Source organism: Bufo gargarizans, chromosome 1 (genome assembly GCF_014858855.1).
Source record: "Bufo gargarizans isolate SCDJY-AF-19 chromosome 1, ASM1485885v1, whole genome shotgun sequence".
Lineage (NCBI taxonomy): Eukaryota > Metazoa > Chordata > Amphibia > Anura > Bufonidae > Bufo > Bufo gargarizans.
Window position 1 is genome coordinate 111,556,105 of NC_058080.1, and position 24,361 is coordinate 111,580,465.

Below are 24,361 nucleotides of genomic sequence, written 5' to 3' on the forward strand. Positions count from 1 at the left end.
CTGCTTTTTTCTTGCCATAATACACATTCTAACAGTCTATTCAGTAGGACTATCAGCTGTGTATCCACCTGACTTCTCCACAAGGCAACTGATGGTCCTTACCCCATTTATAAGGCAAGAAATCCCACTTATTAAACCTGACAGGGCACACCTGTGAAGTGAAAACCATTTCAGGTGACTACCTCTTGAAGCTCAACAAGAGAATGCCAAGAGTGTGCGAAGCAGTAATCAAAGCAAAAGGTGGCTACTTTGAAGAACCTAGAATATTACATATTTTCAGTTGTTTCACACTTTTTTGTTATGTATGTAATTCCACATGTGTTAATTCATAGTTTTGATGCCTTCAGTGTGAATCTACAATTTTCATAGTCATGAAAATAAAGAAAACTCTTTGAATGAGAAGGTGTGTCCAAACTTTTGGTCTGTACTGTATATATATATAAAATAAAATAAAAAATGAGACTTCTACTGTATAGTAGTATAGTAGTTTATTTTTATTTATTTATTTATTGGTGGAACTGGCTATGCAGCTATTATAGCTGAGTGGTTAAGTGCCTTGCCTCTAATACAGAAGGTTGTGTGTTTGAATCCCAGCAGAAACTTTTCTGAAATACAGGCTAAATTAGATTTAAATACATTTGGGTGTCCCCAAGCATATATGGACATAGCTATATATGGAGTCAGAGAGTCCCGACACCCTCCCCTCTTCAGAGCACAGGGTGCCTGGGGTTCTCCCATTGACTTCTATTGTGCTCGGGTGCTCGGTAGAACACCCGAGCATTGCAAAGTGTTCTACTCGAGCACCCGAGCGCACAAGTGCTCAATTAACACTAATTAAGACCAGTGAGTAAAACACCAGTCTTGATTAATATCTCCTTAAATCCATGTCATGTGTGTCCAGGTAAAATCCTTTCATATTCCTACTAAGCTGTTACCCATATACTGTGTACATACTCAACCTATGTACTACTTCAAGTACCAGGTAACTGTGCCACTAATCCTCACCGGATCTCTCCAGATTCAGTCACACACAGTGGCGTACCTACCATATAGGCAGACCACGCAGCTGCTATGGGGCCCGTGAGGAAGGGGGGCCCGCAGTGGAAGAGAGTCCCCGCCCCCATCTATCTTCCTAACTGTCTCCCGTCTGCTAGCCCCGCCTCCTAGCTCCGCCTCCCGTCGGCTAGCTCCGCCTCCCGCCAGTTAGCTCCATTGTGCCTGATTCCTATTTCCTCTGGATTGCCACTACCCCACCAGTAGTGAAGTAAGTGACAGCTTGTAGGTGAGGATAGTGCAGAGGTGTGTGTGTGTCACTCAGCTTTCCCAGGCTATTCCTCTGCACATATGCAATTCAGAACAGGAGGAAAGCTGGGTGCTATTATGTAATGTGACTCCGCTTTCCTGATGTCCTGCATGGCACAAGTGCAGAGGCATGAGAAGATATGAGGGTAGGTGGGAGTTGTGTTACTCAGCTTTCTCAGACTATTCTCATGTCTCTCCACATGTGCCATGCAGGACAGCAGAAAACCTGGGTGCTATTACATCATGTAATGTCACTCAGATTTCCTGCAAGGCATAAATGCAGATAATAAGAACATGGAAAGGCAGGGGGAGGGGTTCACTCAGCTTTCCCAGAGACTCCTGTTTCTGCACATGTGTCAAGCAGGATAGCGAGTAATGTCAGTGTCTCCCAGCTGTCCTGCATGACACAGAGGATGGGGAAGGGGGCACTCACTTCCTCACACTTTTCTCATGTGCATGTGGCATGCTGGACAGCAGGAAAGTTGGGTGGTATCACATCATGTAACGCCCCAGGTTCTTGTCAATATATGCTGAACACCGCCGGGACCTATCAGATCCCATTCTCTATAAGGCTACTTTCACACTTGCGGCAGGACGGATCCGACAGGCTGTTCACCATGTCAGATCCGTCCTGCGGCTATTTCGCCGTGCCGCCGGACCGCCGCTCCGTCCCCATTGACTATAATGGGGGCGGAGCTCTGGCGCAGCATGGCGGTGCACGGCGAAAGCCGCCGGACTAAAAGGTACTGCATGTCTGACTTTTTAGTCCGGCGACTTTGGCCGTGCACCGCCGTGCTGCGCCGGAGCTCCACCCCTTATAGTCAATGGGACAGAGCGGCGGTCCGGCGGCACGGCGAAATAGCCGCAGGACGGATCCGACATGGTGAACAGCCTGTCGGATCCGTCCTGCCGCAAGTGTGAAAGTACCCTAATGGGTCTGTTGGGTTCCGGCATGAGTACTGCCATTTTGTAGAACAAAATACTTCTGCATGAGGTGGGGCAGGGGAGAAGTTAGGGAGGGTAGTGAGAGGAGCCAGGGCGCATAGTAGGAGGGACTAGGAACGGGCATGGGGGCCCAGTTTAAATTCTTGCTATGGGGCCCAATGATTTCTGTGTACGCCCCTGGTCACACATTTGTCCAGCAGATGAAAGAACATCCTATTGTCCATTTTATTTTCTTAAAAGCTAAAATAAGATTTAAGCTGATAACCTTTCCATGTGGCTGAAACAAACAATCTCATAACATTCCCGCGAACATACCCAAACCACCCCTCATAAATATTCTGGTCACTTGACTCCCTCCTTGTCTGCATCGAGAGCTACAATAATTACCGAGATCTCTCTAACTGGAAACCAGACTCAGCAATTCTATTTTTATCTCCTGTAATATGTCCTGCCCTAAACCAAGTACTAAGCCTTATGCAGAGAACCATCACATGTTTTCAGAGGTTCAGCTGGGAAAGTATAGATAGGTGGCACCTCCTGATATGACAATGAATCAGTGTAAATTAATTCAGTTTAAAGGGTTTCTGTCACCTGAAAAATGGGTATTAAGCTGGCTGATATTAGCGATGTGCTAATGTCAGCTGAACATAACTATATTACTGCCATCTCACTGCCTGAAGCCTTTATTGAGAAAAACAAACTTTTATAATATGCTAATTAGCTTCACCTCTTTTCACGCCCTTCCTCTCTTGATTAACAGGGCCAGGGTAGCGCTGCTCTTCTCCTGCCAGCCGTGTCTGCAGTGTAAATCTGGCGCCGTTCAGTATTCAGTGCAGGCGCAGTGAGGAAGGCAGCAGCCGCCGAGCGTCCTTCCTCCACTGCGCCTGCACCGAATACTGAACAGCGCGAGATTTACACTGCAGACACGGCCGGCATACGGATGCGGACTGCACACAGTGTGCTGTCCGGATTTTTTACGGTACCGCTGAAATGATGGCATTTATATCCCATCCTCAAAAATGCGTATCGGATGTGCATTAAGCCTTTATATCATTTGTGTTGCTGCCGCAACATGATTTTTAATACATAGCTAATGTCCATGTAACACACATACATTGGGAGGAGTTTATAATAAGAATAATATCTGAAGTCTGCATTGACTTACATTGCAACAAATTTATCAAATGCTGCTGGTAATCAAAAAGTCACAATATGAAACATTTATGCTCCAAATGTCAATCAAACTACGTGGTAAGTTTCCGCCCTGAAACTGTTTCACAGGGGATTCATATTCTGGTGGTGACTATAGTGTTGCCTTGGACCCCCACTTAGATGCTACACAGTGCTCAATTATCTACCATAGAGCTTTCAGGAAAATAAAATCTTCTCTTTGTGGGATGTCATCTGTCAATATTTTCAGCTTACAGCAAATTATTTCAGAGTACTAACTACTTCTTATAACCTTTCTACACTATTGCAACAATCTGACCATAGATACACAAGTTTTCTCAGATCACTCACCTTCTCCAGTTTGCCTTGCAAAGATCCCTGTTGGCACCTGATCTCACACTAGGCTATTCCGAGGAGCTCTTTTCAGCGCCATTCCTTCATTTGGTCCTCTCAACAAGCCCCCTTGAGGAGGGACATGAGATCTTGTGCTCTGATTACCAAACTCTTGAGCATCCACAGTCACAAGAAAATGATGGTGGGGAAAGGCAATGAGTGTTTGACAAGGTGGATGATGAGACACAGTTGCCAGTAAGTAATCGGCAATTAGTGTCTCAAGAAGTTGATGATGAGGATGAGACACAGTTGTCAATAACTGAGGTTGTTGTTAGGTCAACAAGTCAGGAGGATGAACAGAGTGAGGAAGAGGAAGAGGAGGTGGTGGACGATAAAGTCACCGACCCAACCTGGGAAGGTGGCGAGCCGAGCGAGGACAGCAGTACAGAGGGGGAGGGATCCGCAGCACCGCATCAGGCTGGAAGAGGCAGTGGGGTGGAAAAAGGGAGAAAGCGGGCCACATCAAACAGGCCCACAACTGTTCCCCGGAGCACACCCTTGCGGAAATCTCTCTTGCCAAGGGGTAGGTGTTCCGCAGTCTGGAGATTTTTTGAGGAAAGTGCGGATGACAAAAGAATTGTAATTTACAACCTGCGGCATACAAAAACGTGCATGGGCGTGAACACTAGCAACCTCACCACCACCAGCATGATCAGCCACATGGTATCAAAGCACCGAAATAGGTGGGCCGAACGCTTGGTTCCACAATCTGTGTCTGCGGGTCACACCACAGCCTCCTCTTCCCCTGTGTTACGTGCTGGCCAATCCCCTGTTGAAGACGAAGGCCAGGCCTCCCGCCCTGCACCTGGACCTTCGCAAGCACCTTCAGCGACCACATCCACTTCCCTGTCCCAGCGCAGCATCCAAATGTCCTTAACCCAGGCATTTGAACACAAACGCAAACACCCAGCCAACCACCCACAGGCTACAGAGCTAAATGCGCAACTTTCCAAATTACTGGCCGTCGATATTGAGGCTTGTGGACACTGAGGCCTTCCGCAGCCTAATGTCGGCTGCCGTCCCTCATTACGCAGTCCCTAGCAACCACAATTTTCACAGTGTGCCATGCCTGCCTTACACCAGCATGTGTCCCATAACATCACCCGTGCCCTGACCAGTGCAGTTACTGGGAAGGTCCACTTAACCACTGACACATGGACAAGTGCTTTCGACCAGGAATGCTACATTTCTCTGACGGCACACTGGGTGAACGTTGTGGAGGCCGGGAGCAAGTTGTACCCTGGGATGTGACAGGTGCTACCAACGCCAAGTATTGCGGGCCCTAATTCCATCAGGGTTTTTGATACCACCTACGTTAGTGGCTCCAACCCTCACATATTTTTCTAGAGGGTCAGCTCACCAGCAGGCCTTCACCTACAATATTTTAGAGGGTCAGCTCACCTGCAGGCCCTCACATATAATGTTTTAGATGGTCAGCTCACCAGCAGGCCCTTACCTCCAATCTTTTAGACGGTCATCTCACCTGCAGGCCCTCACATATAATGTTTTAGAGGGTCAGCTCACCAGCAGGCCCTCACCTACAATCTTTTAGAGGGCCAGCTCACCAGCAAGCCCTCGCATGTAATGTTTTAGAAGATCAGCTTACCAGCAGGCCCTCACCTACACTCTTTTAGAGGGTCAACTCACCTGCAGGCCCTCGCATGTAATGTTTTAGAGGGCCAGTTCACCAGCAGGCCCTTACCTACAATCTTTTAGAGGGTCAGCTTACCAGCAGGCCCTCGCCTACAATCTTTTAGAGGGTCAGTTCACCAGCAGGCCCTCACATATAATGTTTTTGAGGGTCAGCTCTCCAGCAGGCCCTCGCCCATAATGTTTTCAATGGTCAGCTCAGCAGCAGGCACCCACCCATAACTTTTTCGATGCTCAGATCAGCAGCAGGCACTCGGCCCTAATGTTTTAGATGGTCAGCTCAGCAGCAGGCCCTCACCTGTAATGTTTTAGAGGGTCACCAGCAGGCCTTTGCTCCTAATGTTTTTGAGGGTCACCAGCAGGACATCAATCATAATTTTTCATGGAGGTATGATGCCCTCCTTTATGTGTAATAAAAGGTGTATTGGAGTGCCGGTTCCTTGCACTTTATATGTAAGTAAATATACAGGAAAGAATGTTTCTTAACCACTTCAGCCCCCTAGCTTAAACCCCCTTATTGACCAGACCACTTTTTACAATTCTGCACTACACTACTTTCACGGTTTATTGCTCGGTCATACAACTTTTACCACCCAAATGAATTTTACCTCCTTTTCTTCTCACTAATATAGCTTTCATTTGGTGGTATTTCATTGCTACTGACATTTTTTCTTTTTTTATATTAATCGAAATTGACTGAAATTTTTGCAAAAAAATGAAAATTTTCACTTTGTAAAATTTTTATAATAAAACTACATTTCTACATACATTTTTCTCTAAATTTATTGTTCTACATGTCTTTGATAAAAACAAATGCAATAAGTGTATATTTATTGGTTTGGGTAAAAGTTATAGCGTTTACAAACTATGGTGCAAAAAAATAAATTTATGCACTTTGACTTTCTGAGCACCTGTCATGTTTCCTGAGGTTCTACAATGCCCAGACAGTAGAAACACCACAAATGACCCCATTTCAGAAAGTAGACACCCTAAGGTATTCGCTGATGGGCATAGTGAGTTCATGGAAGTTTTTATTTTTTGTCACAAGTTAGCGGAATTTTTTTTTATTTTTTTTTTTTCTTACAGTCTCATATTCCACTAACTTGTGAAATTTTTTTTTTTTTTACATGAACTCACCATACCCCTCACGGAATACCTTGGGGTGTCTTCTTTCCAAAATGGGTTTATTTACAGATGCCTATGCAGGCGTTCAACCTATCTTGTCCCAGGTGAAAATGTAATACTTCACTTTTATTGTTATTTTGGTTAAAATACGTGCTTTATACCTTTATTTAATTTTACTTAATTAACCAAATAATAGAAAAAGATCAAAAATACAGTAAACACTCCACTGCGTGGTCAAATGATGCTCAGTGAGTCAGGAGGGAGAGCACGTGCACTATCTCTCACCCCTGTCACTTATAGCTAGTTAGCTGCCTTCATGTCGCTTGCAGTGACACCTTCATCTAGGCTAAGTTGTGGGAGCTGAACTCACTCTTCCCACATCTAATACAGCACATGGATAATACCATATGTTAGCTGACCTCTGTCTATCCCTTTGGTGGTGCACACTGCGTACATAACATTCACGGTTTGAATACCATATCACACTGCTAAACTACTCTAGCTTTGATAAGTAGGCTGTCCGGACTACTGCTAACTAACTGACAGGATCTCGCCATGCCCCTCACGGAATACCTTGGAGTGTCTTCTTTCCAAAATGGGGTCACTTGTGGGGTATTTATACTGCCCTGTCATTTTAGGGGACCTAAAACGTGAGAAGTAGTTTGGAATCCAAATGCGTAAAAAATGCCCTGTGAAATCCTAAAAGTGGAATTTGGGCCCCTTTGCGCACCCAGGCTGCAAAAAAGTGTCACGCATTTGGTATCGCCGTACTCAGAAGAAGTAGGGCAATGTGTTTTAGGGTGTATTTTTACATATACCCATACTGTGTGAGATAAATATCGCTGTAAAAGACAAAGTTGTCATTTTACAGAGATATTTCTCTCACCCAGCATGGGTATATGTAAAAATACACCCCAAAACACATTGCCCTACTTCTCCTGAGTACCGCGATACCACATGTGTGACACTTTTTTGCAGCCAAGATGCTGCAAAAAAGTGGGGCTGACTGAATGCAAGTGTGCGCACAAGATCATACCTGATCAGGCGAAAACTGCGTTTTTTGTAGAGCCTATAGAACATGTCCTATTCTTGTCTGCAATTGCGGACAAGAAAAGGCATTTTCTATATAGTTCTGGCAATGTGCGGATCCGCAAAATGCGGAAAGCACATTGCCGGTGTCCGTGTTTTGCGGATCCGTGGATCCGCAAAACACATATGGACGTCTGAATGGAGCCTTACAGGGGGGTGATCAATGACAGGGGGGTGATCAGGGAGTCTATATGGGGTGATCAGGGGTTTATAAGGGGTTAATAAGTGACAGGGGGGTGTAGTGTAGTGTGGTGCTTGGTGCTACTTACAGAGCTGCCTGTGTCCTCTGTTGGTAGATCCAAGCAAAAAGGACCACCAGAGGACCAGGTAGCAGGTATATTAGACGCTGTTAACAAATCAGCGTCTAATATACCTTTCTGATGCGATTATTTTAACATCTACAGTCTGCCAGCGAATGATCATCGCTGGCAGGCTGTAGATTAACTTCTGAGCCGTGCGTCTCTGTGAACGCGCGCACGCGCACGCGCGTCAATGACGAACAACCCGACCGCCCGCAGGACGCATACCTGCGTTAGGCTGTCGGGAGAAGGTTAACAATTTTTCTTCTAAAATCTTCGGATTTGTGCGTATTAGTGTCAGTCTGTAAAAGTGGAGTACTACTCGGACAACATCGTTTCCAGCAGCGACCTGGGAGTCAAAGATGCATCCAGACATCCTCCCCATGCTGTTCCTGAACCATTTTGGTGGGGTTTCTGACCTTTCCCTATGAACCAGACTACCTCCCCTCTTCAGAGCAGGGGGTGCCTGATTTAATGCTCGGGTTCTACCATTGGCTTTCTTTGTGTTTGTGTGCTCGGTAGAGCACCCGAGCATCCCAAGGTGTTCGACCTGAGCACCCGAACACCAGAGCACTTTGGTGATCGATCAACACTAGCGAATCGCAAATGTAGTGCCAATATTCAAAAAGTCTCCAAAAACAGAGACCAGAAACTATAGGCCGGTAAGTTTAATATCTGTCCTAGGTAAACTGTTTGAAGGTTTTTTAATAGATGCTATCTTGGACTACCTCAATAAAAGTAAGCAAATAACGCCATATTAGTATGGCTTCATGAGGGATCGGTCATGTCAAACAAATTTAATCAGTTTCTATGAGGAGGTAAGTTCTAGACTTGACAGCGGTGAATCAATGGATGTTGTATATCTCGACTTCTCCAAAGTATTTGACACTGTACCGCATAAAAGGTTAGTATATAAAATGAGAATGCTTGGACTGGGAAACAATGTCTGTATGTGGGTAAGTAACTGGCTCAGTGATAGAAAACAGAGGGTGATTATTAACGGTACACACTCAGATTGGGTCACTGTCACTAGTGGGGTACCTCAGGGGTCAGTATTGGGCCCTATTCTCTTGAATATATTTATTAATGATCTTGTAGAAGGCTTGCACAGAAATATATTAATTTTTACAGATGACACTAAACTGTGTAAAGTAATTAACATGGAAGAGGACAGTATACTACTACAGAGCGATCTGGATAGATTGGAGGCTTGGGCACTGACAATTGTAAGGTTATGCACATGGGAAGGAATAATGCAAGTCATTAGTCAGACCACACATGGAGTACTGTGTACAGTTCTGGGCTCCTGTGAACAAGGCAGAGTTAGCAGAGCTGGAGAGGGTCCAGAGGAGGGCAACTAAAGTAATAACTGGAAGGGGCAACTACAGTACCCTGAAAGATTATCAAAATTAGGGTTATTCACTTTAGAAAAAAGACGACTGAGGGGAGATCTAATTACTATGTATAAATATATCAGGGGTCAGTACAGAGATCTCTCCCATCATCTATTTATCCCCAGGACTGTGACTGTGACGAGGGGACATCCTCTGCATCTGGAGGAAAGAAGGTTTGTACACAAACATAGAAGAGGATTCTTTACGGTAAGAGCAGTGAGACTATGGAACTCTCTGCCTGAGGAGGTGGTGATGGTGAGTACAATAAAGGAATTCAAGAGGGGCCTGGATGTATTTCTGGAGTGTAATAATATTACAGGCTATAGCTACTAGAGAGGGGTCGTTGATCCAGGGAGTTATTCATTTTTTTTTTTTATTTAATTTTTTTTATTTAAATCTGATTTTTTTTAAATATAAAATGCTTTTTGAGGAAAATATATTACCATCCAAAGAAGGTTATTCCATCATGAAATAAACGCGCGTTGGGGTAGCGCCACCCTGGGTCTTTTTGCACACGGTTCATTCAGGTGAGCTCTGGTCCCCCCTGCCCCCCGCTGGTTGTGTGGTCATTTGTGTCCACCTGCACTTTGCCCTTTATGCCATCTACTTCCACTTCATGCGTTCGCAATTGTTCCCAGTGGGGATGCAGGAGCTGACCTTGTTCTACCTGATATTGCATTTTATTATCTATATATTCATTTCATGGGTTGGGCACTGTACCCAAGATTCTTCTTTCCCATGTTAGACATGATTGTACATTAGATTTCTTTACGTTTTTATCCGTGTGTTTTTCCTCCCAGGGTGGCGCTCTGTTTGTTCTCCGCCCTCATCACCTTGCTTTACGGCATCTTATGCATTTATCTATTTTTTCTCTCTTTTTCTGTTATTTGAACATATGACAATAAAATTTATATATTTTTGGTAATATGAGCTCTCTCTTCATTTGTTTCCATCATGAAATAAAGATTTGTTTTTTAATTATGTAGAATAAGGCTGTATATGTTAATTTTTTTTGGTAAATAAATTCCATTAATTCATTCACAATGTCATGCTCTTCCAGAGGTTTTTTGTAAGATTATTGGGCAGTTTAACATAGAAACATAGAAAAATAGAATGTGTCGGCAGATAAGAACCATTTGGCCCATCTGGTCTGCCCAATATACTAAATACTATGGATAGCCCCTGGCCATATCTTATATGAAGGATGGCCTTATGCCTATCCCATGCATGCTTAAAGAGGACCTTTCACCCCAAAAAAAATTTAACTAAAGACATAGCGTTACTTACATGCCCTCGGTATTGCTTAATCATGAATTCATTTTTCTTTCTGTGCCCCTGTTTGTCCGCGCTGCCCCCCTGAATATTTCCCGCCTTTTATGCTAATGAGCCATTCGGCTCAACTGGCGGGCGTGTCAATCTTCTCCCTGGCACGGAGCGCATCCAATCAGCGCGCTCCGCTCTTAGCCAGGGAGAAGACGTTCTAGTTCTCACGAGATTCTCGAGAACTGGAGCGATTTCATCTATCCGGAGCCAGAGAATGTCGCGAGAACTGGAACGTCTTCTCCCTGGCTAAGAGCGGAGCGCGCTGATTGGATGCGCTCCGTGCCAGGGAGAAGAATGATGGCACGCCCGGGAGAACTTTTAAAGCCAGCCCAGTTGAGCCGAGCTCATTAGCATACAAGGTGGGAAATATTCCGGGGGGCAGCGCGGACAAACGGGGGCACAGAAAGAAAAATGAATTAACGATGAAGCAATACCGGGGGCATGTAAGTAACGCAATGTCTTTAGTTTAATTTTTTTTTTTGGGTGAAAGGTCCTCTTTAAACTCCTTCACTGTATTTGCAGCTACCACATCTGCAGGAAGGCTATTCCATGCATCCACTACTCTCTCAGTAAAGTAATACTTCCTGATATTACTTTTAAACCTTTGCCATCCTAATTTAAAACTATGTCCTCTTGTAGCAGTTTTTCTTCTTTTAAATATTCTCTCCTCTTTTACCTTGTTAATTCCCTTTATGTATTTAAAAGTTTCTATCATATCCCCTCTGTCTCGTCTTTCTTCCAAGCTATACATGTTAAGGTCCTTTAATCTTTCCTGGTAAGTTTTATCCTGCAATCCATGTACCAGTTTAGTAGCTCTTCTCTGAACTCTCTCCAAAGTATCAATATCCTTCTGGAGATATGGTCTCCAGTACTGAGCACAATACTCCAAATGAGGTCTCACTAGTGCTCTGTAGAGCGGCGTGAGCACCTCCCTCTTTCTACTGGTAATTTATCTCCCTATACACCCAAGCATTCTGCTAGCATTTCCTGCTGCTCTAGGACATTGTCTGCCTACCTTTAAGTCTTCTGAAATAATGATCCCTAAATCCCTTTCCTCAGATACTGAGGTTAGGACTGTATCACTGATTTTATATTCTGCTCTTGGGTTTTTATGTCCCAGGTGCATTATCTTGCACTTATCAACATTAAAATTTAGTTGCCATATTTTAGTTGTGTAAAGTAATTAACATGGAAGAGGACATGTTTCTCTGCCTACAAGATATTATCACAGATGCTTGGTTTACTTTTGCAGTTCTCAAAACTGAATTTGACTCAGCAGAGATCACATGCCTCTTCTTCACAGCAAAAATGTTATAACATGAACAGAGTTGAGAAAAAGACCTTAATCCTAACTTCTACAAACCTATGAATACAGAATCAACCTAATCAAACTAATATGAAAAGTTGCTATTCTAAAAATCTTCATCTACTTGCATATTATAAGTTATACCGGCAAAAATAAGTTTTTGTGTAGAAAACTATGATTTAAATCAAGCCTTTACAGAGTTTATTCGATCGGCCATTGAGATAAGGCAATCAAGGTATATGCAATCTTATATGATCAAAGCAACAGGTCTTTAGCTAAATCCACCTTCTTCAACACCTTCAACATCATAGGGTCCGGTTCTCTCTACACCTTAAGGACATGTGCTCTAACTGCAAGCCCCTCCTTACAATGAAATTGACAGCATATGCTAAAAAGCATGGTGAGTAAAAACAAATTAACACACATGGCTTATGGATAAAAAAAATTCAGTAGTGTAGCATCAAGTCGTGTTTGCGGTTAAGTCCATTTGGTATGGTGGACCCCATTTTGAAGATCCAGAACGACTCACGGTTCAAAAAGCTTCTTCTTGTAATTACCACCTCTAGATGGTGGAGTAACCCTCTCCAAACCCTGCACACTTAGACCCTCTGTGTCACCGCCATGCACCGCTGAGAAATGCAGGCTGACTGCAGACACATTTCTGGCATGTGAATGAGGAATGTCAGAGATGTGCCTGCATAGTCTAACCGTGAGGCCATTAGTGGTGCAGCCAATGTACTGGAGTGAACAGAGGGTACATGAAATACAATACACCACATGAGTGGTGTTACAGTTGATGTATTGTTTGATGGAAAAACATTGATTCATGGCATAGGAAAATACTTCCTTGCCAGGTCGCATATAGGAGCAACATCTGCAAATTTTGTGCCCACATTTATAACTGCCAAGAAACCGCAACCATACTGGAGAGGCTTGTGCCCCCTCAGTAAATAGAGAGGGGCAGAGTTTATTACCCAGCATGGGCGCTCTGCGGGCTGAGCACAGGATGCCACCTTTCAAGACATTACACCATTGATCATCTGTTGACAATATAGGTAAGTGCTTTCTTACTATGTTGCAAATCTGCGAATATTGTGTACTATAAGCCGTAACAAAAACAGGCAGACGAGAATGTCGTGACTGAACTGTATTTTCAGGGCGACGTGTGCGACTGTGGTGGGTAAATAATAATGTCTGTCTAGGTATAGACAGGGCCTGCTTCTGGACATGTTCCAGACCATGCTGAGAATATTGTCTGGTGGAGAGGCGAGAGGCCGCACGGCGCATCTCCATGCGGCATGTTGCGTCCTGAGTGCAGTTTTGTCTAATGCGAATAAACTCACCCTTAGGAATATTTTTAGCAACATGGGGAGGATGGCAAGAGGCCGCATGGAGAATTGTGTTACCTGCAGTTTCCTTGCCAAAAGTGCGGGTATGAATTGAAGTAGTGTGCGCATCATCCTCAAGAGACAAATCCAGAAAAGAAATACAAGTGGAATGGAAATACAAAGTGAATCTCAGGCCGCAATCATTGCAGTTCAGAAAATCCCTAAAGAGTGGTATGGCCGCCACATCACCCAACCATATGAACAGCAGGTCGTCGATGTAACGGCCATACCACTCCAGCGAGGGTGCCCAGGGATTAGTCAGGGAGAACAAAAAAGACTGTTCCCACCAGGCCATGTATACATTGGCCAGGGAAGGGGAGAATTTAGCTCCCATGGAATCTCCCGATAATTGTAGAAAAAACCTGTCATTGAACATAAAAAAATTATGTTTTAATAGAAAATGAACCACGTCACACACGTAGCCCCGAAAAGAAGTAGAAAAATCTGAATACACAGCAAGAAACCAACTGAGAGCCTTGATGGCCAAATCATGTGGAATAACGGTGTAGAGGGAGGTCACGTCTGCAGAAATCCATTTCAGGCCTGTAGAACACTCTTTGTGTCCTGCAGAAAACCGGGTATCTCCTGCACCAGGGGCTGAAGCAGTTAGTGTGTCCACCTGTTCCAGTTGGAGGCACTATATATTTGCAACCTCCCCCTTAGTATGTGTGTGTCATGAGGAAGGATCGCTATTGTTTTTGATCCGAAACATGTTGACTGGAGTGTAACTGGCTTTTAATCCGCACTGAAAAATAAAGGTAACATTTAATCGAGCTGGACTTTTCCTCTTTTTCTTTACTCAAGTTACGCTGTGGTTCCCAGCATAGTCCGTGCTCGGTTCAACAGGGTTTGAGCACACCTACTTCTTTCTTTTTGCCTTAAGGACATGTGCTGGTACTGTTGAGACGGCGGGGAGAAAAGCAACTGGGTACAAGGTGGAGTCCATGGATGGTCAGACCTGCTTGTCCCTGCCAACCATACTGGAGTGCAATCACATTACTGACAACCGGTCTGAGATACTTACACCAGGGGTAGGGGCATACCACTCCCACCTGTAGCGCATAGCTTACCTGATATTGGAACTGGACCCAGAAGCCCTGATAGTCTTACTCCTTGGAAGAGGCATACTACAAGTTCATAAGGGTAGAGGACAGATTAATGGTTCCCAAAATGCTCCATACACCGAGAGACTTGACCTTGTATGGGTCATCATAGGAGACGTCTGCCTAGGAGGAGTACACAAGCCGACCACAGTCAACAGTATTCTCACCAACACACTTGAAAATGGACGTCCTTCCCTATTTCAGCCATGTCAGAGCAGTTTCTGATAAAATAATTGCCACACAGAGCTCCTGTGCCTTGTCCTTTCACAGATCCCTCCTGTGTTGTGAAGACCACGCCTGTGATGGCAAGCAAAATCACTTAGAATGCACAGTCTTTGCAATGTCCATAGAAGAAAGGCTGTTCTTGGATATCATGGATCGAGGTAAAAGACAAGTCGAAAATCTGAGTCACACCTTTACTGTTTAAACCCCCGGAGACGACTCTTACCTAACAACTAAGAACTTGCCTACAGTCGATTAATCTCCCTCAAGCACAAACTTCAGAGGACACCAGAGATGAAAGAATATTTATTTACCTTCATGTAAAGAATGTTCCAGAACAACCATGCAGAAATGGCACCCGCGCTCCAAGACTCCAAGGAGTGTTGGTACTTACCCATATTCGGAGTGTATCATCCAATAAAAACAGGGCCGATATGAGTAGTATTCGACCTGAGCGCCAGGTGCGAAGGTGTCTCGCTAAATGATGTCTTACTGTCTGGTCCAGACCTCAACAACAGACTTCTGGAGGCACTTCTCCACTTCCGCAGAGATTCCGTAGCATTTATGGCTGACATACAACAGATTTTCCACTGCTTCCTCGTCAAGGAAGAACATAGAAAGTACTTGAGGTTCTTCTGGTACTGCAACAACGACCCCAATGAAGACATTGTAAAGTACCGAATGAGGGTGCACATCTTCGGAAACAGTCATTCCCCTGCAGTCGCTATCTATGGTCTCAGACATTCAGCCCAAGAGGGTGAAGCAAACTGTGGGTCAGATGTCAGAACCTTTGTGGAAAAAGATTTCTACATGGACGACTGCTTCAAATCCACACCCACGAATGAGACTGCAATTAGTCTCCTGAAAAGAGCTCAAGAGATGCTAGCTCTATCTAATTTGAGGTTGCACAAAATCGCCTCCAACAGCCGTGAGTTTTAATGGAGGTCTTCTCACCTTAAGACCATTCAAATTATCTAAAAGACTTGGATCTTAGCACCGACTCCCTTCCCATGCAGTGGAGCCTCGGTTTTCTATGGGATTTAAAGGCAGACACATTCACCTTCCAAATCAGCAAGGAAGAAAAGCCCTTCACATGCAGAGGAGTCCTGTCCACCATAAACAGCTTATATGATGCTCTGGGATTCTTAGCACCTGTTACCATCCAAGGTAAAATGATGTTAAGAGACTTCACCACAGAGATATCTGAGTGGGATGATCTACTGCCCATGGAGAAAAACGACCTGTGGACAGGTTGGAAGAAGTCTCTCTAAGCTTTCACATGGCATGACTCTATGCTTCCGTGCCATCAACTGAAGTCAAGATGCAAAGACTGTATATCTTCTGTGACGCTTCAGTCAAGGCGATTGCAGGCGTAGCATACCTAAAGACCATTGATGTAAAAAAATATGGCATATAGGATTTTTCATGAGCCGGACCAAACTGGCACCACTCCGCGAACACACGATTCCCAGACTGGAGTTCTGCGCTGCTGTGCTTGCAGTGGAGTTGGCTGAACTTATAACATCAGGAATGAACCTGTAAATCAAATAAGTCGAGTTTTATATGGACAGCAAGGTAGTCCTAGGATATATTTGAAACAAAACCAGGCGCTTTTACGTCTATGTCAGCAATCGGTTGCTAAGGATCAAGTAGATCAAGAGACCCACTTGTCCTAAACAGTGGCACTATGTGCCTACACAGCATAATCCTGCGGACCATGCGACTAGATCCGTTGCACCAAGCCACCTTAAGGACACAACGTGGTTTACGGGTCCTGCATTCCTGTACCGTTCAACGTCTTGCAGTATCAGATCCGACAAGTTTGAATTGGTAGACCCAGATGCCGATGAAGAAATCTGACCTGAAGTATCTGTTTGACGTACTGAGACTTCGGACCACCAACTTAAATCCCATTGTTTCAACAGCTTCTCCACCTGGATGTTGCTCGTTTGGCACATGTGCAGTGCGTCCTGTGAGGCCGATTCCAGGTGCTGACATGTGTATCCACAGAATGCATTCGCTGAGCCATAAGCTTGCGCATGCGCCGTGGATACACATGTCAGCGCCTGGAATCGGCCTCACAGGACGCACTGCACATGCGCCAGCCGGCAATGAGGAGTAAATAAATTAGCAGTGGGGCGGTGCTGGGCTCCAGGAGAAGGGGCACGGCTGGGCATCAACGACCGGGGGGACAGCCCCTTGGGCACCTTACTCAGGTAATTACCATATTAATTAAAGCGATTTTCTAGACAAAGGACAACACTTAGGGTAGTAATACTAGTATATTTTTAATACAAAACGAGCAGACTGATGTAATGATGTTAAAAGCTCGGTCACTAAAATCCAGGTGACAGAATCCCTTTAAGGACTGGTATAGGTGTGCTATCGATAGGTGTGACATACTGAGGGGTATAATATACTTATAATATACTTTCTTTTTTTTTAAACATAATTTTTATTGGTGTGCCATATTTGTTCAGTTACATACTGTACATTAGGTCAGAAAATAGTACCAGACATGGCAGCAGTTTACAAGTTATTTATAGTGTAAGAGAAACAATAATAACAAAGTAACTGGAGGGATATACAGTATTAAAACATCAAGTATGTAGTTATATACAAGTATATTATAGTGCAATTGTATTGTGCAGCAGTTGTGTGCGGTTCTGCTGCGATACTGCAGCTACACAGAGAGCCAAACACTATTTGAACAAATAATTTCTACTGGTGTGATATACCAGTTGCCCCCCCAAAAAACTGATTGAGGCAGGGGTGTTATATACCAATAATATACTTTCTATATAGTGCATTTGGGTAGTGCAGCATTTGTTTGTGGTTTTGCTGCGTTACCGCATCTACACAGAGTTGCAAACACTATTGGAACAAATAATATCAACTGGTGTGATTTACCAGTTGCCCCCCCCCCAAAGAATTGCTGTGATCTCACAAGTTCTCACAACAATACTTAGTGCACCAATCACTAATATCTCATAAAATATGAAGTTGTGTGTACCGCGAAAAAAAAAAAAATCGCATCATTAGGGGTTTTCGCAATGGTGCTTTTTTTAAACACTTGATCTGCATATACAGCGATTGTTATAACATGCATGTGAAATGTGATCAAATACACTGCTTTAATGTCAAATTACTTACAGTGATCAGAAATTCTTCTTCAACGTTGCGAAAATTGTTGCCAACCTTTTTTTCTGATTGTATCTAACTTCGGTCTGGTGGAAACCAGTTGCTGTAGTAGGCCGTGCCTATTTTGCACATGCGCATATGCAAAAATGATATTGCCGATATTTTGCATTGAAAAAAATAATGAATGGAGATCTAAAATTCAAATAATACATCTGGTATGTCACTGTCCACTGTTGTGGGACTATTTGTGCACTTCTAGTAAGTATTTGGTGGCTGCAAATTTGACCTGTAGGTTTTCCAGGTTCACCTGCCTTTAAAGTGAATGGGGCCCACCACGAACTTGGTGTTCGCGAACATTTGAACGCATTCGCGCAATTGCGTTCGCGAACCGTCCTGGACGATGTTCGTTCATCACTAGTTATAGTACATGCTACGCAATGCTCAACACTTATACGTGTTATTTGTATTCTTGTAGTTTTACCAAACAATCCTGTTTTAACAATCCATCAATCAATTGTATATAATCAATCAATCACATGTGTACGACCTGTTGACCAATAAACAAGTTAGACTACAAAGAACACTCCTCTTATTTGGAAGAAAGGAATGGTTTATGCTAAATGTCAGACTGCACATTGTGTATGAAGACAGAACATGCACATTGAGGAGGGACAGCATACTAGTGCCCCTATTCTTTAGATTGTTGGAGTCTCCGCAGTTGGACCATAACTGGTCAAATTTTTTAATACATTTTGTTAAGATTTTACAGCTTTTAGAAGTTGAAACATATAAATGAACATAAGAGGTAATAGGCAAAGTGAGTTTCACAAAATTAACTGTTCTACAATGCTACATATTTTACAGTTCATTAATTAAATTTTCAATCTCATGTTTTATTCATCAGCTATCTAATCTTGCATTGTTGATACAGAAGGCAGTTAGTGAGCGGGTGTCCAGTGCAAGTCTTGGCACAGGTAGATATTTCAGTATATCACGCACACAGAAGAATCAGGAGACTGCAGGAGATGATGGATGACATTTCTTGGTTGTTTCTCTCTCTAGTAAGCTTTGTTACATACAAGTGTTTCCCAGTCACTTACGCTGTAACTGGCTTTGTTTTAAACAGAATAGAAAATCATCCAGCCTTTTAGAAAGTGAGTGGAAAGAATGTTACAAAGCAGATTTTATCCCCTAAAAATAGGTCAGTAAATGACTAACTGTATCATTTACAACTGTTTTTATATTCCCATCATTAAAAAGACTGGGAGATTGATTTGGCCTTTTACTTGTTTCCTGGTGGTCTTTCTATTTATATGCCCGATGCAATGGTCATTTGGGCAGAAGAACTGTTTAGTAAAATTTAGCTGAAGGAAGAATTATGAAATGTGTTCTGGTTTACCCAGTTTAACAATTACAATAACATTGGGCATCCAGTTAAGCTGGCTAAGTAACAGTATGTGACTCCTCACTTTAGTTAATAGAAGTGGGTCATATAATTAAAAGATCTTCATTATGTAACAATCTCTGCGGGAGCCAGGCAGAGAGGTAGGAGATGATGTACAGTGATGGCTGCCATCTTTTTTCACAAGTCCGGTGAGGCACAGGTATTAAAACAAGCGCGGTCAGCGGGAGCAGGCAGTTCCAAGAACAGCCACCGGGGGCCTTCATCGGGCTGTTCTCGGAACTGCCTGCTCCTGGTGACCGCATTCGTTTTCAGACCGGCTCGCGGCACAGGGACAGGTAAGGGCTTACCTGTGCCTCGCCGGACTTGTGAAAAAAGATGGCAGCCCGCATATGTTCGCGGGCGAACAATGCGAACTGGCCATCACTGATGATGTAGCCTGACAAACTCACCCGTTCTGGTGCAGAGAGGCAAGAGGGCCTTCTTTTGAGAGCCAGTGAGATCTGTGCTCTACCTAAATCCTTCTGTAGGATTACTGCCATTTGTAGTTTTTTTTTTACCTTGTTCCTGTGTGTTAGATTACTATGTGCATACTGTGAGTATTCCTTTTTTCAGACCCAACTTGTTTACCCTTTTACTCTTTGCCTTCTCCTTGCTTGTTGCTCTGTTTGACCTTGGACTATTTCTTCTACCTTTGCATCTCTGAAACTTTGTCTATCTTGGTTCTGACTTGGCTTTTGTCTGTTATTGCTATTGGATACTGTTTTGGCTTTGGCAGTGCCTAGTATGTCTGCTCGACAGACCTGGCACTAGCTACAACTGAATAACCACCTCCATAAAAGCACTCTCACTCAGGAACATAACTAGTTAACCCTGAGCAGTCCCTGCGAGCAGTATGCCATTTTACATTCACCAGGTACCTGCTAGCAAGTGTAGCTGACAGGTTGAGGGGTGGCTTTTACCAAGTCTAGCAGTTGATGCGTAGTTTGCTGGATAGTTTACCCGTGCCCTGTCAGTTCCATCATACATGACTTCTGCTTGTTAGGCCTCATGCACACGACCGTTGTGGTTCGCATCCGAGCTGCAGTTTTCGCGGCTCGGGTGTGGACCCATTCACTTCAACGGGGCTGCTACAGATGCGTACAGCACTTCGTGTGCTGTCCGCATCTGTTGCTCCGTTTTATGGCCCTGCAAAAATAAAATAGCATGTCCTATTCTTGTCCGTTTTGCAGACAAAAATAGGCATTTCTACAATGGGCCACCTTGTGCAAATTGCAGAAGGCACGCGGTGGGCTTTCCGTGTTTTGCGGATCCAAAATTTACGGACCGTGTGCATGAGGCCTTATAGTGATGTATATTAATGGTGTTCAGTGGAGGCCTTAGTCTTTGACTGCTCTAAAGGGCCACATATCAGTTCAGCCAGGTCAAAAGCTTGACAATCACTTATGACTGTTTTTAAACAACTGTATTTGTTGCAGATGTTTTCTCCACATATTTTATGAAGCTAAAGCATTTCCTAAATAAATCTTTGAGTTCTGTTTTTAGTAAAATATTTATTGAGGAAACAAAGACATCAGGCATGCAATAACGACCACACATAGATTCATATGGCATACTTATGTAGACATATACATAGCACAATTTTTTTAAGATGGGAAAGACACCAGTGTCCCTATAACAGAGAAGAAGTATGCTCTCTATGGTGGACAGAGCACCCAGCAGAATTTCCCTTTTGTTAGGTTGCATGGCTCTTCAGTTGGGCATCACTGATTGACATGGTTGATCTCCCTAGATAATGTCCGAGAAGTCTGTCTCTGAGTTAACAGAGCAATTTTGCATTCTGTGTCTTCTCTCAGCTTCATGTGAAAGCCTATACTTTAAGGCCCCTTTCACATGAGCGAGTTTTCCGCGCTGGTGCAATGCGTGATGTGGACGCACTGAATCCAGACACATTCATTCTCATGGGTCTGTGTACATATTGTTGCATAAAAATCACAGCATGTTCTATATTCAGCGTTTTTCATGCAGCCCTAACCCCATAGAAGTGAGTGGGGCTGCGTGAAAAACGCATCGCATTCGCAAGCAAGTGCAGATGCGATGCGTTTTTCACTTTTGGTTGCTAAGAGATGTTTCTAAACCTCCAGTTTTTTGTCACGCGCGTGAGAAACACATCAATGCGCATTGCACCCGTGCAAAAAAAACTGAACCACTGAACGCAGTCGCAGGCAAAACTGAATGAATTTGCTTGCGAAATGGTGCGAGTTTTCCTGAACGCATCCGGACCTAATCCGTATCATTCGTGTGCAAGAGGCCTAACAGTAAACATATAGCTATAAGCCACAACACATATTTAATGGAATATTAAATGTAGGAAATTTAACTAATTAATCTTCCTTCATCTTCATCTAATCTTTCCTTTGATCCTATTTTGTTCCATATTACATATAGTTAAAATTGAGAAGTATATGAAGAATACTTGTATATGTGTTCCTGAAGATCAGCTATTTTCATAACGCTTCCCAAGTACTCAGCGGCTCCTGCGCGCGTGTCTGCCACCGGCCGGGGCGGCACGTGAAGTAGCAGCTGAAGATAGAAAGACTCCGCAACAAGCTCCCGGCGCATATTCGCATGAAGGAACCAGAGATAGCAACGATTTTTTTATGCGAAACAAAGGGAATTTAGTAGGAAACTATATACACTGCCTGCATGTACTACCACCATTAGCCTGCGCGGATATGCTAAAACTATATACAGATATCATACTCTTTTACTGGCCCTATCAGGGGGACCAGCATTTATATCCAGCAGCGAATAGAAAAATGGATAGGAGAAGGGCACTCGCTATATGGGATATATGGAATTTATTATACGGAAATCCACTTAAAAGAATACAGGAATAGCATCAATATCTCATAATAATAATACAGTTAAAATAGCCAAAATAAAACCACATAAAATGGGATAAAATACCTAGATGGCCAGCCTGCTGATTAGATATTAATAACCATATATCCCCATCTGATATATAGCCAGTAGGTTCACACTTGTGGGATATTGAATGTCCCTCATAGGCTGCACAAGCCTGCTGCGTCGAAAAAGCTCCAAGTTGTATGTAGATCGACAACAAACGGCTACTAGCAGGACGGTTTGGGTACAGGTGGGCTTCAATGCACAATGTTACAATATCACTTGTATGAAGCTAATGAGTCCACACGTGATGCAGTGTCTCTCCTATGTTCCAGACACCTGTTATGTCCCAAACACTCCGAATATATGGGTAAACAATGCAACTGGTAAGTAGCAGGATAAGTCTGATTTGGAGCACAATAGACTATCCTGCAATGCATGTGTTAGTTGTACTATCGTGTACGTTACCACTCCTGAAGTCTCCGGCTATCTCCTATGTCAGCCCGCCCGACACGGCCTTTCAGTGTTGCTGGTAACTATCGCGGCGTCCCGCCAGGATGTCCGAGTCAAACGTAGCATCCCACGTGACTCTGTAGCCGCTTCTTGGAGGACGTCTTTAGTCTCCTGGGTCCTACTTTCCCTCTCATTTAGTTACAGAGATGCAGGCATCTTTAGGGATCTAGTATCGGCATTCCATAAAACATTTATATTTCGTTGATGAAAGTCCAGAACGGCACCAAACGCGTTTCAGGGTCTACACCCCTTCATCAGTGGCTATGGAACTGGACTCATTATGAGGGTTTTATATATCCCGCCATATCTGGAATACTCAGTTGCTCAAAAAACCTGGATCTGGATTTATTGTCCCAGCATAAAGTGATATGATAATATATTACTTGGCCATTTCTTGGGGGACATATAATAATGTTTATCCCCAAATACATAACATAAAATTATTTCATAATAAAATACAGATAGAATTCCTAAAAAGATATGAGATACACAAAAGCCGCATGACATTTATAAAAAAAACGCATCTATATTCACATATGCAATTCTTCCTCAATTTATTCTTTGTGAGTAATGTAGACTAGGGGGGAGAGTCTATATCCAGCAGCGGCATCTTGTTATTGTCAATAAGACACTACATAGGACTCGCACACACGGGAGCGCAGTAGCGTATTTCTATAATATAAGCATTTTAATAACTGCCATTTCCAATCTTGTGACTGGCTACAAGACAACTAGGCAGCAAGGGCCTCTCCCCACTGCTTTCACGGCAAGAAGAGACAAGGAGATCACTAAGATCCACGCCATCGCTTCTTTCTGCCCTCTCAGCCACCTGCCAGTTACAAATAGAAGAGATCAGGAGGAAAGTAACACCTGTGTTCTCTGCAGAATGTCTACCAGATTGCTTGTGTCAGGAACATACAGATAGTCCTACAATGTGGTTTATATTACATCCTCATTCATTGTTAGGTGTAGTGCTCATTTAAAACAGGACTTGTTTAAGGAATTTTCTATTTTTCCTAAAATCTTCATGTGTCCATTCAAAACAAATAAACAAAAAAACTAAGAAAAATCTTACTTTGTTCCTGTGGACAACTTTTTTTTGGTAGAAATGACTCCGCAAATAATATCTTGTTATCCAATGAACAGAGCGAACCTCTTTCAACCAGCTGGCATTTTAGGACCAGGATCTTTAGCAGCATGGATGGTCTCCAAACATCAGACTGAATAAATAAGTAACAGCCACAATACACTGTTTTCTATTATAAATGTCCGGCTATAATGTATTACTTTTTTACCACTTGATTATGAATCTGCTGACTATATTAACTAATTCAACATTTAACATCTGTTTTCTTATAGTTCTTTGTGCAATCATAGTGTTCTGAAATTATCTTATTAAAAAATGAAGTATCAATCATATCTGTGTACTTAGAGATAGTGCGAGCCTGGGACATAGCTATGCATACTGAAATGGCAGCTCCATGACGCAAGCCAAATGTCAGTGTGCTCCATCATAGCAGAACATGTAAGGTGAAAACATATTGGAAGCATTATCATTTGCTCTGTGCTTTCCCTTAAATTATAGACGGACAAACAATAGTTATCTCCTAATAGTAACAAGATGTCTGCTATCCATACCATAATTGTTATACTTTAAGAAGTCATCACAGTTGTTTCTTTTATTTACAT